The sequence below is a fragment of the Mytilus trossulus genome, chromosome 14, assembly GCF_036588685.1.
Source record: "Mytilus trossulus isolate FHL-02 chromosome 14, PNRI_Mtr1.1.1.hap1, whole genome shotgun sequence".
NCBI classification, from domain to species: domain Eukaryota; kingdom Metazoa; phylum Mollusca; class Bivalvia; order Mytilida; family Mytilidae; genus Mytilus; species Mytilus trossulus.
In genome coordinates this window covers 27,213,224-27,231,752 of record NC_086386.1, presented here as the reverse complement: position 1 = coordinate 27,231,752, position 18,529 = coordinate 27,213,224, and the positions used below count along the sequence as shown (strand labels likewise).

Sequence of the window (18,529 nt, the reverse complement as noted above, 5' to 3'; positions counted from 1 at the left end):
TAGTATACCGCTGTTCAAGAAGAAACTTAATTACCAGTTTATTTAACGCATCATGTAAATATAACGGAATTCGATGAGACTGTTATTAAAGTGAGAGGGTTAGTGCTATAGAACCAGGTTTAATCCACCATTTTCTACATTTGAAAATGTCTGTACCAAGTCAGGAATATGACAGTTCTTGTCCATTCGTTTTTGATGCGTTTTGTTATTTGATTTTGCCATGTGATTATGGACTTTCCTAATTGATTTTCCTCTGTGTTCAGTATTTTTGTGATTTTACTTTTTATAAAACGTTAAAATGAAAATATCCCCAAAAACAGAAGTATTGTATGCGCTCTGTTTAATATGTGTTCGTCGGTATTGGATATATAAACTTGAATTGAGGGGAAAGTGGTTACGAAAAGTCGTATGTTCAGGATACTTTTCTATTCTTTAAGGCTGGTTGGTGATCTGGAAGATGATCCTTGTTGAAATGTCTCAATTAGAAAGTCATTTTCGTAAAGGGATGCATTACATTGCATTCAGTTTAATTGAGAGCATACAACAGCAAAACAAATTAAAAAAAACAAGTCTTACTTAAAAAAGAAAAAATTGTTGATAGTGGCTTATATAAATGAAAAACATGAATATTGCCAGAACATTATTGTATCTGAGTAATCAATATCATGTCAACATCTGTGAAAAAATATCACTGATAAATCTGGTTTTATACAACATTTACATGATTTGTCAATATTTTGCTGTGATTATTTAATATAAGAATCGAATGGCCTTTAACCATAGATGAACCAAGGGAAGGTAAAGCGATATTGAAAACCCTCACGATTGATATTGAAATCTCTAGTACTCTTCTTTCAAAACATGCTGGATACGCCCTTGATTAAATAAGCGGAATCGAAATCCCGTCTTATTATGTCTGGGATCACAAATGTGGTCGATAGTATGAACAGTTTATTACTCAGTTTTTTTTTTCATACACCTCCAACATCTATTCTTTCTTGTTTTGTGACTCAAAAAGCCAATTATGAGGAACTAGTTATAACACTCCAATACGAATTAGAGGTCACAAATTTGGAGTAAAAAAAGGATTTGGTCAAGTTGAAAAAGGTCAAACATTGGCATGTCTGAAATGGACTGAATTCAAGACCTTAGTAACATCATGAACATGAAATTGTCCATAATCTAAGATAGACCCAATAAGATATCTATATTTTTTTATTAATTGTATCAAAATAAGTACACCACTGTACCAATATATCTGAGAAAGTTAGAGCAGGTTCTTTTTTTTTAAAATTGCCCATTTTTGTTCTAGAGATTAAATTAACTCAAAGTAAACTGTCTTCTCGATCCACTATCAAGTTATGTAATGAAAGACACTGTTATTCATGTATGTATACATCGTTTCTTTCTTTTACAATGTGTATACATGTTCAACAATGTATACCTGATATCAAATCAAATAAAGTGCTGCTAAACAGAAGGTTTCATGTTAAATTCATTTAATTACATGCATTTTGTTTTTAATTTGAGGATTTGTCTAACATCCTTTTATGTTAATGTATATCCTTTACATGTATGTTAACATTGTCTATAGTTGAATGATCTGATACATAACATTATTCTATAATAAGACTGTATGTAACAGTTGTTCTACAGTATGTATATAACAGATGCAGTATGAGCTGTAACATGTTTGTTTCATAGCGCCTTACCGTTTAGTTTCTTTGTATTAGGCTTATTTTCCAATGTTATTTTGATTGTTATTTATGATGGTTTTTATAATTTTATATGAAGTATTTCTTTCTTTCTTGTTATGTATAGATTAGACGTAAAACAGTCGTAGATAAAATAATTAAAGATAAAGGCAGTTGGATATATTTTAGTTCATTGATATTATTGTATGGATAAAGTTTATTTGTTGGATAATACAACATTTCGGACCCAGGATCACACTGGTAACGAACCTATTATATAACAACAAATGCGCTTACTCACTGTCAAATGTTCATGTTGCACTATAATCAGAAATGAAATAACGACTTGAAAATCGGAATACTACTGTTGTCTTTACTCCTCATGCCTAGGTATGCATTTAAATCAAAACAAAATAACATTAAAATTAAGGTTTTATAAAACAGGTTTTGGCGGTATTTATTTTTTATTGTTTGATTTTCATTGTTCAACAGAAGTTCGTCAGACAAAGCGGAATAACTCAGGCCTTACTTCTACAAATCTAGTGTTCTTTTATATTTATATATATATGTGTAACAAATAGAAAAGTTGAAGAAACAAAATGCAAAAAAAAAGAAATGCTTTTGTGTTATTAAAGATGTGATCTAAAATAAAAAATGGTATAAAAATTTAGAACTTCTTCGTCGATTCTTGAAAGTTTTTTGGTGGGGTTTTTTTTCTCAATAATATGGAAATAAAATTGACACTCCGAAACCTATTTCATAAAGTAATTAAATGAAATTAAAACAGAGAAACCTTCATACAAAAAAAGTCAGATTGGTTCTTAAGAAGATAGAGGCACAGCTATTAAAAAAAGACACAACTTAACAACCAAAAACCCCATGTTATTGTTGACAGAGACTGCGTATTCGATCAACATATACTTGATAATTTAATATCACTAAACTTATAAGTATTGGATTGACATTTGCTTGTTAACTCGTCCTTTATTGATTCGGTGCCATTGTAAAACTACTCACCTTTTATAGAGCAAGCACCAGGCATCAACACTGTTTTTGGTGGGTTTCAAGTTGCTGAAGTCTTATTTGTATATGTTAACATATTGTTTAATGTTTTTGTTTTTGTTAATGTTATGTAGACGAAACGCGCGTCTGGCGTATTAAATTATAATCCTGGTACCTTTGATAACTATTTGTCTGTTGTTCGTTTTGTTCGAGTTTGGTCATGCTAAAATCTCTTTTGTATCCTTGGTCTCTCTATTGCAAGACTTCATTTTATACATGTCTTGCCGAGCCTGGTCAAATTCCACTATACTTTCTATAATTTAAATCTCGGATCTTTCTTCATAAAATAAGCTCAAAATAAATCTACTGCACTGGGTCAACAGACTTAGTTTTACTCCATGGATTAACAAAGTATTATATGTTGACTTAATCTAGTTCATTTATATGTTCCTGAATAAAATAGCCCCTCGGACAAAGCAACCAAATTACGTATATTCACTACTTGCTAAATCAAATTACAAACATATGTCAATCTTCCGAACTAACTCTCATTCCTACAGTCTATAAACAATGCTGTCAAAAATCTTCTACTGTTGATGTGTTGAACTATATAAGGCACAGAGCAGCAATAATTAATAAAATGCACAAACGTAAAATTTGAATATGATTTAAAGATTAAATTTCGATTCAGACATTATTGTATGCTCTCTTTTGCATATGCAAGTCATGAGTAGGGCTTTTGAACTTTAATTTGTGAGATATTGATAAATATTGTACCATCAAGTTTACTATGTTTTTGAGGAGTGTTACATTCGGAATGTCTGATATCCTCTATGAGGGTAAATTCAGTAAAAAATCTCCCATTGACTTTAATGCTAATCTATGTGTGGAAATAAATTTATACCTGATTTACCTTTCGAAATTAAAATCTTTCATATATCATTCATGAAAGTACAAATGTAGCCCTATCTTTTGCAACAATAAAAACATAGGGTCATGCGGCATTTTTGGGCATTCACATGGCCTTGTTTACAAACAATGTAAATTCGCAATGAATTCCCATACGGACACCCATTATTTTTCAACCCTGAAGGGAAAAAAATTAGTACAGTCAGCATTTATTTTTTTTATTTTTTTTTTCAACTCTAGTTTTGACCCATCTACCAAAAAATATTTATTACAAACATTATCCTCCAACCAGAAGACCATATAACTTCAGTGTTTTACAGGAAGCTCTCCCCTAAATGGGCGGTCCCTGATGACGTATATTTATTTACTGAGTTTACCCCTATATATGCATGTTGTAGATTTGGTGACGATTTTCAAGGAGCGGAAGTCGCCAGTACAACACAAATTTAGAGTTATCTATCTTTCACTGTTAACTTATTTGTCCGGTGTTGAAATTGATGAAAAAACACGATGTGGAAGTATTTGTGATTTTTCATTTAAATAATTAGACACAAAGTTGACAATCTAGCTTGAAAGTAAAATAAAATGTCTTATCAGCAAAAATTCGAAATTGCAGTTCAAAGTTCTATCAATCATAACAATACCTAAAAACTACCTTTTAGAAATGAAAGAATAGATAACTATTAAACCAAAGCATGCATCCTTTTTTTTTATTGATATTTCTTACGCAAGTATTGTAATGAAGAGAAAAACATAACAAATATCGGAAACCTTTTTTATTCAGTTATCTATAACAAACTAATGAAATAAAAAAAAACAGTGTAAACTTCAATCCTCAAAAGTCAGTTTGGTTTTAAAGAAGATAATAGCTCTGCTATTTTAAAAATAACAAAGAAATGATATTGACAAGAAAACCCCATGTTATTGTTGACTGAGACTGCGTATACTTAAAACACACTTTATATAATATCAATAGAAATTGACATTTGCTCGTCGACTCATCCTTTATTAATTCATTTCCATTGCAAAACTACTTTTTTTTCAAGAAGCACTGGTCATCGACCCTGGTCTTTAGCTTTCAATGTTAACGTTTAATTTACTTGTATTTTTCTTTTGTTCGTTTTTCAAATTTTGTTACTGCATTGTCAATTTTTGTCGACTTTTGAGTTTAAATATCCCTTTTGTATATTGTTTGCCTCTGGTTTGCAAGATTTCAATCAATATATGTCGTGCAGACCCTGGTAAAATTTCGCTAAATTATCTAGCATTTAACTATGGGAACTTTCCTCATAGAACAAGCTTGGAAATAAATGTACTTTGTTAACATGTTAATTTTTACTCAATGGATTTACAAATATTATATTTAGACTAATCTACTTTTATTCATGTGTTACAATGATATATATATATATTGTTCCTCAATAAAATAGCTCTTCGGATAAAGAAAGCAAATACCGTATAATCACTACTTGCTAAATCATAAACAACAAACAAACATATATAAATCTTCCAATCTCACTTTTTCCCCGAGAGTCTACATAAAGGACCATAGACCGTCAACTGTTGATTTGTTGAACTATGTTAGGAATAGAGCAGCAGTATTATACAAAATACTAATACGTACATATTCATTTGGCGTGTTATGTTTCCGCGAATTTGTCTAACGTTTGAGCGAAAATGTTTTGGGTATTCGCGAACAATTTTCCGCGTTTGCACGTAAAAACGCAATAATTTTATTTTGAAATCATAATGTTGAGGAGTTACATTGTTTGCGCAAATTGATAAAAAAAAATAATAAGCACAATTAGAATTTTACGATTGACATTTCTTCAAACGGAGAAAGTTTGAGTCAATTTAGTAGATGGAATGATGACTTCTGATTATCAAAACTAATTCCCAGTTTAAAAAAATGATTAACCAAGGAGTCTACATGTATTTATATTCCAATAAGTGAGAGGTATTGTTCCGTTTGCCACAATGGACAAAATGATGAATTATTTTTTCTTTAGGCTTTGAGGACATTGGTTATAATGCTTGTCATAAAAAACTGTGCATCTTTTGCAAATTTTACATGGTTTATTTCTAAGAATAATACAGGGATGTTGAGTTTTATATCATACATTTTTTTGTAGTCTACTAATGTGATTTCAAAATTAAAATTCGTTTCAAAGGCTGTGCGTGTATTAAAATCTAAAAGTTGTCATTTGGAGGTCATAAAAACGGCGTATGATCCTTGTTTAATGAGATAATGGTACAAATTGTACTGTCAAACATATTTGTTTTGAGAGGAGTTATATGTAGGCTCCAGGAATAAAAAGTGTCTGATACCACCTCTATGTAGTAGATTTGGTGGCACTAAGAAATCGCCAGTACCACAAAAAAAATAGAGTTATCTATCTTTCATTGATTTATGTTTTGGTTTCCTCGGTTCGGATTGTTTTCTCTCAATCGATTTACGACTTTTGAACACTGGTATACTTAACTGTTGCCTTTATTAGGTATTTATTGTTGTAATCTATATAAAAGTGAATAATTAGGGACGTTTTGTTGAAATCTATATAAAAGTTATTAATTAAAAGCACAATATGGTAATTTTAACACATTTGTATTTATGATTTCATATTTAATTAATTACCATAAGGTTGACAAGTTATCTTAAATGCAAACCATATCTAATAACAAGAGTTCGAAATTGCACTTCAAAAATAAATTTGTCAATGGTAATAATATCTACAAACTTTGAAAATTACGAAATAGATAAGCATCCATCCATGTTTGGTTTTTTTTCATTTCTTATGTAAGTAATGTAAACAAAAAAAGAGAACAAAAGTTTTATTCACAGTCAATTTTAGCTTAACTTTGGATACTGAACTGAAGCTAATGATTCAACTTCACCTAACACAATTTTGACTGTTCGTTTGACCCCATTTGATTTTTAAGCTATTCCTAATATAAGCTTAAGGTTTTAGATTTCGGCTTTCAAGACGTTTGGTTTTGAGGATTCCAGAATAACTAGTTATGTGAGCGGAATCAATTTGTATTCAAACTTAGATTGCTAAGATTATTTATTAATTATGTATTACATATATGTCTTTTTCAGAAGTTGGATAAATATCAATAACAAAGTTATCGTACAAATTGTTATGTTCGATAAGTTGATAGAAATAAATCAGCCTGAAAACGTACAGCTGGTTTCACAATTGTAAGTACTCACAACAAAGGGGGACGAAAGATACCAGAGGGAGAGTCAAACTCATAGATAGAAAATAAACTGACAACGCCATGGGTAAAAGACATACAGACGAATAATAGTACAGAAGACACAACATAGAAAACTAAAGTCTAAGCAACACGAACCCTACCGAAAATTAGAGGAGGTATATAAGTCACATGTAAAGAACCATAATTTTACAGAATTCCTAGTTTCTCCGGAAGGGTAAGCAGTGTTCCAGAAATAACTATGACGAAGGTTGGAGACCAAAATTATTAAAGCCTACATTTTGAAACGTAAATGTTATGTTGTGTGTTAGTAAGATCATAAGTCACAGTAAATGACATGGAACCCTTGCAATGGACTATGAAATCTTGTTAAGGACGGAGATCCTAGTAATGGACTTCTGATAAGATGTGGGAGATTGATGTCGTGTATACTAGTATATGCAAAGAAGCAATTATGACATCGTCAAATTTTATGTATCATGATTAATTGAGATATAAGATAATCACTACAACAATAAATCATATCTTATAGTCAAGAACAACATAAAAATACACGTCTTAGTTTCATATGCCCTCTTTTTTTGAACTTACAATCTTGCAATATTGGTTTTGATAAATAAAATAATATTAACCATTATGTTGCAGGATATAAAAAAAATAGATTTAACAGTACTATTATATCTGAGTGTTAAACGTGGCATTAAACCGTCTACAATTGTCCATGTCCCACAAAGTGTGTTTTGGTGGAATAGAATGTCAAAATTGTTATTCTTTCATAAAAAGAAATGCGTGAAATTGTTCATTCAAAACATTTTTTTATTTAACTTTCACATTTGTCAACTTATGAAACTCTTGATAAACAAAACCATTTGTAATCTGTTCTAAGTATGCGACACTGATATCAATCACTAACTCACAGAGAGCTCCATTACTATTGCTCTCGTATATACAATTAACGGAGGGTCTACTAAAACAATATCATAATATAAATGCTACACTATCGGTTAAAAGTCTTGTGTGCAGCTTGAACATAGTTACTTACAAATTTATCTTCTTCATCCCGAATAAAATATAACGATAAATTCTACCACAAGCTTCCTTTATTTTCCCGGTCCTTTGCCAAATGCTGAGCTTGTCCCTATGTGTAGCTCGGTTGAAACAGTTCTCCTCTAGGTGATACGAGGTCGCCCTGTTTTTTTCTCCTTTCTGTTGGTTCAAGTTGAGACCTACTTTCGGTGTTCTTGTAATAGGCATTCCCAAAACGTACCCTAGCCATCTAAAACGTCTTTGCTATATCTCATCGGTAATGTTCCTATTTATGCTTCTTTTCAATAAGCCTTTGTAGCTGGTCTTATTTGACCAAAACATTTTGTGTATTTTGCGTATAGGTAGTTGTAATGGGATGTATGTCACTTTTTATGATTTGACAGCATTCTTATTCACATAACAGAATTTATTTTATATTATTGAATAGTTTTTGCTGGGTGTTAATGCTGATGGCTTAGATATCTAAACATGTTGTAGTTTTGCAAATGCTCAATGTGCTTTCAAAAGTCTGTATTCGATATCTTTCTTTGGTATTGATTATGCTTGCAAGATAGGTGATATCGTCAAAATTTCGTATTGGCTTGTCATTGCTTGTGATGGTGATCGGATCTTGCAATAAGGGGTTGATGGATATAACTGTAATTTTTGATGTTTGACTTTTAAACGTGTTTCCTGTGCATAAATGTTCAAAATATCGTATACAGGATACAACTTTGCCTCACGCCAGTTCTTACTTGGAAGGAATAGGTGGTGACGTTACCTAGGATAATGCTTCACCCAAAACTGTGATAGAAGGATTTGATGAGTGTTATTATCATGGTATTGTTGTTGTCAAAATAGTGCTTCTGAATTCTTTTTTGTTGCATTCAAATCTTAAATTAGGACTATATCTATATGGCACTTTGGAGAAGACCGTTTTAACTGCTCATGAAAATTAGTCTTTGTTTATTCATCAATATTATTTGTTGATGTATAACATTGACTTACAGAACTTTGAATTAAACCTATATACCATAAGGCGTTCATCTATTGGTTCCAAATGTACCAACTGTTTTTTTTGTCTTCTTTTTTTATGATAATAGAACTCTATTATTGTGATTAGTATTTTGACCTGAATATGGTATTGTGTGTCCATGACTTGATGTCATTTTTCTAGACCATGTCCAACAGCAGTTAGCATTAATATCTATCCCATGCGGCTGTATTGCTCTGGTAACTTGTGCAGTTTTTGACGTTTCGAACTTGTACGCACATTCAAATATCCAATTGGGAGCTTTCTTTTTGACAAAAGAAGACTCGCATTCTTCTAGTTTTTCTGCGTACGCTTTCACTAGGAGCTGTATTACTTTCATCGAATTAGGTATTGACAATTCTCTTGAAAACTCAACATATACCCTCACGACACTTACCAAAGAGGAAATCCTGGATAGTCATAGGTCTGTTCTTTGTTACTTTGGAATTTTAACCAAAGATGAAGAACTGGATCTTCCATCACTGTATTAGATACCTAAACTACATAAGTGTCCTTACAAACAACGGTATATTGCTGGGTCTTCCAAGTGCTCCACGAAACATCTTTCTAAATTATTAACATCTATTTTATCAGCAATCAAAGACGGGCTTCAAAGTTATTGTGAAACTGCCTATTCTAGAGATGACGTGAATCAGATGTGGATACTTGAAAATTCAAAGATCTTTTAGAGTACATACAATCTAACTCTTTTTCATCTTGTAACAGTATTATAACATTTGACTTTTCTACTCTTTTCACAAGTATTCCACATACCAAACTAAAAGACAAATTAAAAGAGTTATTATTGCTTTGCTTCCTAAAAACGAATGGCCAACGTAGATTCAAGTATCTTGCCTTAGGAAGGAATAAATCACGCTACTTTGTAAAGGATCACTCTGATTCAAACAAAAAATTTACTGAAACTTATATTATCAAGATTGTCAATTTTGTCAAGCTTGATTTTTTGATTGACAACATATTTGTTACGTTCGGAGGACGTGTTTTTCGGAGGACGTGTTGGCATTCCAATGGGAACAAACTGTGCCCCTCTACTTGCCGACTTATTTCTTTCTATTATGAGGCTGACCTCATGCAGGAACTTCTTAGGAAGAAAGATAAGAAGTTAGCAATATCCTTTAACTCTACTTTCCGCTCTATAGATGATGTTCTTTCACTAAATAGTTCAAAATTTGGTGACTATGTGGAACGCATCTATCCCATTGAACTAGAGATAAAGGATACTACAGGTACAGTAAAGTCGGCTTCATATCTTGACTTACATCTAGAAATTGACAATGAGGGTCGGTTGGAAACAAAACTTTACGACAAAAGAGATGATTTCAGCTTTCCAATTGTGAACTTTCCATTTCTAAGTAGCAACATTCCAGCAACACCTGCATACGGGGTATATATCTCCCAATTGATACGATATTCCCGTGCTTGCATTTCCTATCATGATTTTCTTGATAGAGGGTTGCTGTTCACAAGGAAGCTATTAAACCAAGTTTCAAATGGTGAAGTTGACATCATCCCTTCGTAAATTTTACGGACACCATCACGAGTTGGTTGACCGTTATGGAATAACCGTTTCACAAATGATATCGGATATGTTCCTTACGTCGTAAATACAATTCTCCTTCCCTTTCATGAATGTGACCTGCCGAATTATACTATCTACCGGATTTGATATCACATAAGCAACACGACGGGTGTCACATGTGGAGCAGGATCTGCTTACCTGAGATCACTCCTAGTTTTTGGTGGGGTTCGTGTTGTTTATTCTTTTGTTTTCTATGTTGTGTCATGTGTACTATTGTTTGTCTGTTTGTCTTTTTCATTTTTAGCCATGGCGTTGTCAGTTTGTTTTAGATTAATGAGTTTGACTGTCCCTTTGGTATCTTTCCTCCCTCTTTTTTCATCACGATTCTTTTCTTGAAATTGTCTTTTTTTATAGAAAAATTGAGAATAATGTCTGCTACTTGCTTGCACATAAGAAATTTCATTTATGCATAAAATTTTGTATCGACATCTTTCATCAAAAATCAAATTTATCCAGCATATGCTTATAAAAGCGTAGAGAAGTACGAAAGTGTTTTTCATGACATTGCTGCATGAAATCCTCTGTGAAGTACAGCAACAGATATATTATATGAATTACAGCTACTGATATCTTCTACGAAAAACAGCAACTGGTATCTTCTATAAAGTGCAGCTACTGAAATCTCCTATGAAGTACAACAACTGGTATCTTCCATAAAGTGCAGCTACTGAAATCTCCTATGAAGTACAGCAACTTGTATCTTCTATAAAGTGCAGCTACTGAAATCTCCTATGAAGTACAACAACTGGTATCTTCCATAAAGTGCAGCTACTGAAATCTCCTATGAAGTACAGCAACTGATATCTTCTATGACGAACAGCCACTGATGTCTTCTATGAATTGCAGCGGCTGGTATATTCTATGAATAACAGCTACTGATATCTTCTATAAAGTACAGCTACTAATATATTTTATGAAATACAGCTACTGATATCTTCTATGAAGTACAGCTACTGATATCTTCTATGAAGTACAGCAACTGATATATTATATGGCTTACAACTACTGATGTCTTCTATGAAATACAACTACTGATATCTTCTATGAAGTACAGCTACTGATATCTTCTATGAAATACAACTACTGATATCTTCTATGAAGTACGGCTACTGATATCTTTTATGAAGTACAGCTACTGATATCTTCTATGAAGTACAGCTACTGATATCTTCTATGAAATACAACTACTGATATCTTCAATGAAATAAAACTACTGATATCTTCTATGAAGTACAGCTACTGATATCTTCCATGAATAACAGCAACTGATAGCTTATATGAATAACAGCTACTGATACTTTCTATAATTTATAGCTACTGATACTTTCTATAATTTACAGCTGCTGGTATATTCTGTGAATTACAGCAACTGATGTCTTCTATGAAATACAGCTACTGATGTCTTCAATGAATACATGAATAACAGCTACTGATTCTCCTATATAGTGCAGCTACTAAAATCTCCTATAAAATACAGCTACTGATATATTCTACGATGTACAGCAACTGATATCTTCTATAAAGAACATCTACTGATATCTTCTTTGAAGAACAATTACTGATTCTCCTATAACGACAGCAGCTGATATTTTGATTATTTTCTATAAAGAACAGCTTATGATTCTCCTATCAAGTGCAGCTACTAAAATCCCCTGTGAAATACAGCTACTGATATATTCTACGATGTACAGCAACTGATATCTTCTATGAATAACAGTTACTGATATCTTCTATTAATTAAAGCAACTGATATCTTCTATGAAATACAGCTACTGACATTTTACAGCGGCTGGTATATTTTATGATTATCAGCAACTGTTTTCTTCTATGAATAACAGCAACAGCAATACAAACATGTTTAACCCCGCCGCATTTTTGCGCCTGTCCCAAGTCAGGAGCCTCTGGCCTTTGTTAGTCTTGTATTATTCTAATTTTAGTTTATTGTGTACAATTTGGAAATTAGTATGGCATTCATTATCACTGAACTAGTATATATTTTTTAGGGGCCAGCTGAAGGACCCCTCCGGGTGCGAGAATTTCTCGCTACATTGACGACCTGTTGGTGACCTTCTACTGTTCTTTATTTCTTTGGTCGGGTTGTTGTCTCTCTGACACATTCCCCTTTTCCATTCTCAATTTTACTGATATCTTCTATGAATAAAAGCAACTGATATCTTCAACGAAATACAGCTACTGATATCTTCTATGAAATACAGCTACTGATATCTTCTATGGAGTACAGCTACTGATATCTTTTATGAATAAAAGCAACTGATATCTTCTATGAAATACAGCTATTGATATCTTCTATGAAATACAGCTATTGATATCTTCTATGAATAAAATCAACTGATGTCTTCTATGAAATACAGCTACTGATATCTTCTATGAAGTACAGCTACTGATATCTTTTATGAATAAAAGCAACTGATATCTTCTATGAAATACAGCTACTGATATCTTTTATGAATAAAAGCAACTGATATCTTCTATGAAATACAGCTACTGATATCTTCTATGAAATACAGCTATTGATATCTTCTATGAATAAAATCAACTGATATCTTCTATAAAATACAACTTCTGATATCTTCAATGAAATACAGCTACTGATATCTTCTATGAAAAATAGCTACTAATATTTTCTATGAAGTACAGCAACTGATATATTATATGAAATGCAGCTACTGACATTTTACAGCGACTGGTATATTTTATAATTATCAGCAACTGTTTTCTTCTATGAATAACAGCAACCGGTATATTATATGAATAACAGCTTCTGACTTCATTTAAGTACAGGATTGCTTCTATGAAATATAGCAACTGATTAATATTTTATGAGAAGTACAGCAACAGGTGTATCCTATGAAGTACAGCTACTGATACCTTCTATGAATACAGTTCAACAAGTGATATCTTCTATGAGTTATAGCAACTGATATCGTCTTTAAATATTTGATAACAGCTACTGATATCTTCTTGAGTACAGAAAATGATATCTTCTATGAAGTAGAACTGGTATTAGAATGTAGAACGACATGAATTCATATCAGCAGATTGAATACTTTGAACTTGTCTTGAGTAACTGCAATCCTTTTTTATATGTTTATTGTTTTGTTTGTAGCTGTGTTTATGTTATCTATCAAACCGTTTCTTTAGAGTTGAATGTTATTTTTGTACTAACTTTTATACTAAGTCCTTTGTAAATAAAACCACTGTTTTAATCCTGCTTCATGTATTGTTAAAAATAAGGAACCACGACAGCTATTGTCTTTTATTTTATCTTTATGTTATTTTATTGTGATTTTTTTGGTATTGATTGCAAATCTTTGACAAGTTCTGTCTAATTTCTTATCAACTTTTCAAATTTGACATATTCTATAAAATCTGTCTATTATAGAAGACTGGTTGTTTGGATATTTCTGTCTTTGAGGTGTTCTCTCGTGAGTGTTTGCCCCATTTCTGGTTTTTATTGCATATTGCACAAAAAAAGCCAGATTTTGATTCGAGAATTTTCGAATTATTTATTTGTTTTGCTACTTCCATACGGTATTTAAATAGATAATAAAATTTAAAGTGTTATGTACAAATTGTCCATATAACATTTTCAATCTGAATCAAACATTAAACTAACAATACTTTGTTTGTTTCGTTGTCTTTTTTTTCTATCGACAATGTTGGTGTCTCCATTATAAGCACCATTAAGCATTCATACAAGATGAATAATTTAGTTAATATAATAGAAAACGATTGATTATGCGAGAAATTCCGCCATAGGAAACCAATACTGTATATCTCTGTCAGTCAAACAAAGCATAATAACTCTAAATAAAAAACCATGCATAGGAAGATACCCAAGGGACTATGACATTACAGAGGATCCCGCACTCTAGGTCCCGTCCAAAAATAACTAATTTCTAGTCTAAACTTTTGACAACAACAGTTTTGCATTACTTCCAATTGTAAGAAGATTTGTTTAATGATACTTACATCAAATACTATTGCACATTATAAGTACTATTTTGTTTAAATGATCACATGTGTTAATGCAAACTAGAATTATAAACGTATAATGGCTCAGTTCTACAACAAAAATGAACAGTAGTTGAAAATATTTGACTCACATTTCTCGAGAAAATATATTACAAAAAAGTAGGTAGAGGACACCGAGAGGTCCATATCAAAAATTGAAAAACATCGATAACCACAGCAAAAAAATCCGAAGGCACATACATCAATCCACAAGATTTTAAATGAAACTGATCCATACTCATCTGTGTCACAGGGAGTATGTAGCTTTCATTAAGTTATAATGGCAGCCGAAGAAACTTTCAATGAACTGACTTCAAACTAACCTTGAAAAATCTTGAATCAAACCCTGTACATATATCAAGATATACTGAAAAGAAACGCAAACCCTGTGACGTCGTATCAACTGGGAGATGTGAGGTACGCATGTGTAGCTGTTGCTACAATATTGGTACCTAAACACGAAAAGTTCATATAGAAAAATTTAGGTCATCTGTCTTGTAATGCGACACTGTTTAGTCTTGTGTAGACGAAACGCACGTCTGGGGTACTAAATTATAATCTTGGTACCTTTGATAACTATTTACACCACTAGGTCGATGCCACTGCTGGTGGACGTTTCGTCCCCGAGGGTCTCACCAACCCAGTAGTCAACATTTTGGTGTTGACATGAATATCAATAATGTGGTAATTTTTATAAATTTCCTGTTTTACAAAACTTTTTTTTTTCGAAAAACTAAGGATTTTCTTATCCAAGGCATAGATTACCTAAGCCGTATTTGGCACAATTATTTGGAATTTTGGATCCTCAATGCTCTTCAACTTCGTACTTTTTGGATTTATAAATATTTTTATATGAGCGTCACTGAGTCTTGTGTAGACGAAACGCGCGTCTGGCGTTCTAAATTATTATCCTGGTACCTTTGATAACTACTGTACAGTTTAAGTTCTATAACCGACCGCTACTGTATTCTCATTTGCTATCATTCTAGATGAACGTCAAGATATGAAGCAGGGCTAACTGTACCACTGGTATCATTTATTTTAATATTGATATAGAAAGATGCAATCATAGTCAATGTCACCAAACCTTAAATTATCCAATCAGACAACATAATTTTTTTTATATTGCAGCCTGAAAGTAAAGTACAAATAAAGTCAAGTGGCAAATATTTCATGCAAGTTTATACGATGTTAATCATTGTATGAAACATTGTCACTTTATAAATTTTCGACGAATACTGTGCCCATCCATTTATAGACTTGGGTTTTTTTTATAGAAAATTTATATTTGCAACTATTGTGTATACCGTTAAGACATCAAATTACTAAAAAAAATGATAATCGTGTATAACAATCTTTCATATTTAGAAGAAGTTTGAAATACATCATCGTAACAATAAAATAACACATCATTGATCATATTCCACGGTATATACATCATTTATATACAATTTTATTAGATAGCCATGTGATAAAGTGAAGCGAAATCTTTCAAATAAGAAAGAAAAAATACAGTGCTTTCATCTTTTGGTTTGCATATTCGACATTGTTGAAATCAACAAGTTACAAGAATATTAAATCTAAGATATGCAATAACTCAAGATTGCATTATCAAATAATCCAGTACAAATGTTCCAAAAGTCAACAATTAACCCGAATTCATTACTTTCTGCTTGAATAGATATTTTACATGCAAAGAGAGGTGTATTATCCGGTCATTACATGATTCAATTGCATAAAAACGGGAAATCTGAAAACAACGTGGGGCATCTTAAAATGTAGATCATATTTTCAAAATTTAAACAAGAATTTCTTACAATTTAAATGCTAACAATTGCAGAACATGTACGAGCAATTTTGTGTCACATGATACGATGGAGTTATCTCCTCATTATCATTAATGACGGTATATCACATTTCATTGGACAAACAAATTAAGAGATAGTGTTACTTTTCATTACCTGACGTAATCTATTAAATGATTTTGTTCCATTATACATAAATGTAATCTGTAATATACACTTACTCAAATTATACTGATAATCTTCGAGAAAATTATCATTTCATAACAATACGTTTATGCTAAAAAGAAATGAGTTTTACAATTTTATAGTTGACTATTTCCTGTTATTTTAACATTCAATTCGATATCTTTTTTTTTAAATGAGAGGTTTCCAGTTGTTTCTACGGAAGCGTATTATCGCCACATACTTTGTTTTCTTCTTCTCTATGCTTTATAACGTGTGGCGCTAAAACGCTTCCGTATGTTTCCTTATTTCATACTAAAAAGTTGCATGCGGTTTTTGTTTTTGGTAACACTAGTTAAATGTGTGATCTTGTATGTTCTGCTTCCAATGAATACAGTTGACTGGAAACTATTAATTAGAAATGTGCATTGATTGGATGTAAAATATTTATGACGGTTTTAATTTTACTATTAAACATTAAACAATGTCATTACTCAAGCTTTTTATATCAGTCACCAAATATATTGTGAAATGATGCATGTTTTTTTTCTCTTTGTTTCATGTCTAAGCTTGCCCAGTTTAGTTTTCAATAAAGAATGTCATTTGCACATTTGTATCGACAACGTGAGAAAAACGAAATAACAGAAACTCCAGAGCTTTTGATATTTACGCATTAAAATTAAAAAAAATCAGGCAAAAGATATCTAGGTGTTGCTCTCTTACATACAATTGAGAATGGAAATGGGGAATGTGTCAAAGAGACAACAACCCGACCAAATAAAAACAACAGCAGAAGGTCACCAACAGGTCTTCAATGTAGCGAGAAATTCCCACACCCGGAGGCGTCCTTCAGCTCGCCCTAAACAAATATATACTAGTTCAGTGATAATAAACACCATACTAATTTCCAAATGGTACACAAGAAACTAAAATCAAAATAATAAAAGACTAACAAAGGCCAGAGGCTCCTGACTTGGGACAGGCGCAAAAATTCGGCGGGGTTAAACATGTTTGTGAGATCTCAACCCTCCCCTATACCTCTAACCAATGTAGAAAAGTAAACGCATAACAATACGCACATTAAAATTCAGTTCAAGAGAAGTCCGAGTCTGGTGTCAGATTCGTTTGTAGTTTGTAGATCAATCAGATGCAACAATTTGTTTCGTTTGATCTTTACATAAATCGCATTGAAAAGCTGTTTCATTTTATAGACGTCATTAGTTTTCCTGATAAAAATATAGCTGTATTAGCATGTGCTGTATTATACGCTTGGTTTGCCACTTTTTTTCTGTAATATGCAATTGTTTTTAAACTATTAAAATAGTTATTGTAAATCATATTTTTTAGTTTAATTCAATCAACCCAAGACGGTATTTGTTGAAGATTTCACAACACACAACACGATTTCAGATTTGTTTTTCCTTATTCGTTAAACAGACGGATTCCTTACTTTTTTTAAAGAACTGTTTATTTGTAAAACAGCAATACAAACATACTTGCAGAAAGTGAAAACTATCACCACTATGAACTTGTTATACGCAATGTGATGGGTGCCATTTTTTTTTATAAAAACTGCTGATGTGCCATTATCGAACAACTTAGTATTCCCCCAGTTATTTCGGTATTTCTAGGTTATAAGTTTTCAGTGTGAAGAACCTTTTTATTTACAAAGAGGTGAGCGAACACTCACAATATGGAGCACTATATCGGTTGTTGGAAAAATGTAGAGCAACTTGCACTTTACATCAATGTTTTACTGTTCCGTTCTGTTTTTAAAACCGTTTTTTTTCATCAGTTGTAATTTTCTTTGAATTATCTGTCAATAACTCATGTCTTTACTTCTGTTTTGTTTTTGTATTGTACAAGGACGCGTCCACGTTCACTCGAGTGTTTTACTTAGTTTTATTTCTCTGTATATCAATCTGAAGAGTTATGCCTTTTTTTCAAGAGATTAATATGTTGTACTATAAGACCTCTGTCACAGGTTAGGGAGGGTTGAGCGTTTACAAACATGTTTAACCCCGACATTTTTTTATGCCTGTGC

General features: G+C 32.0%; 1 protein-coding gene across 1 annotated transcript in view; it reads left to right on the top strand.

The window, feature by feature from the left end:
• The window catches only part of LOC134696162 (zinc finger protein 330 homolog), a 310,551-nt gene that overhangs the window by 166,117 nt on the left and 125,905 nt on the right, over positions 1-18,529 (top strand). The gene's annotated exons all lie outside the window — the stretch shown is intronic.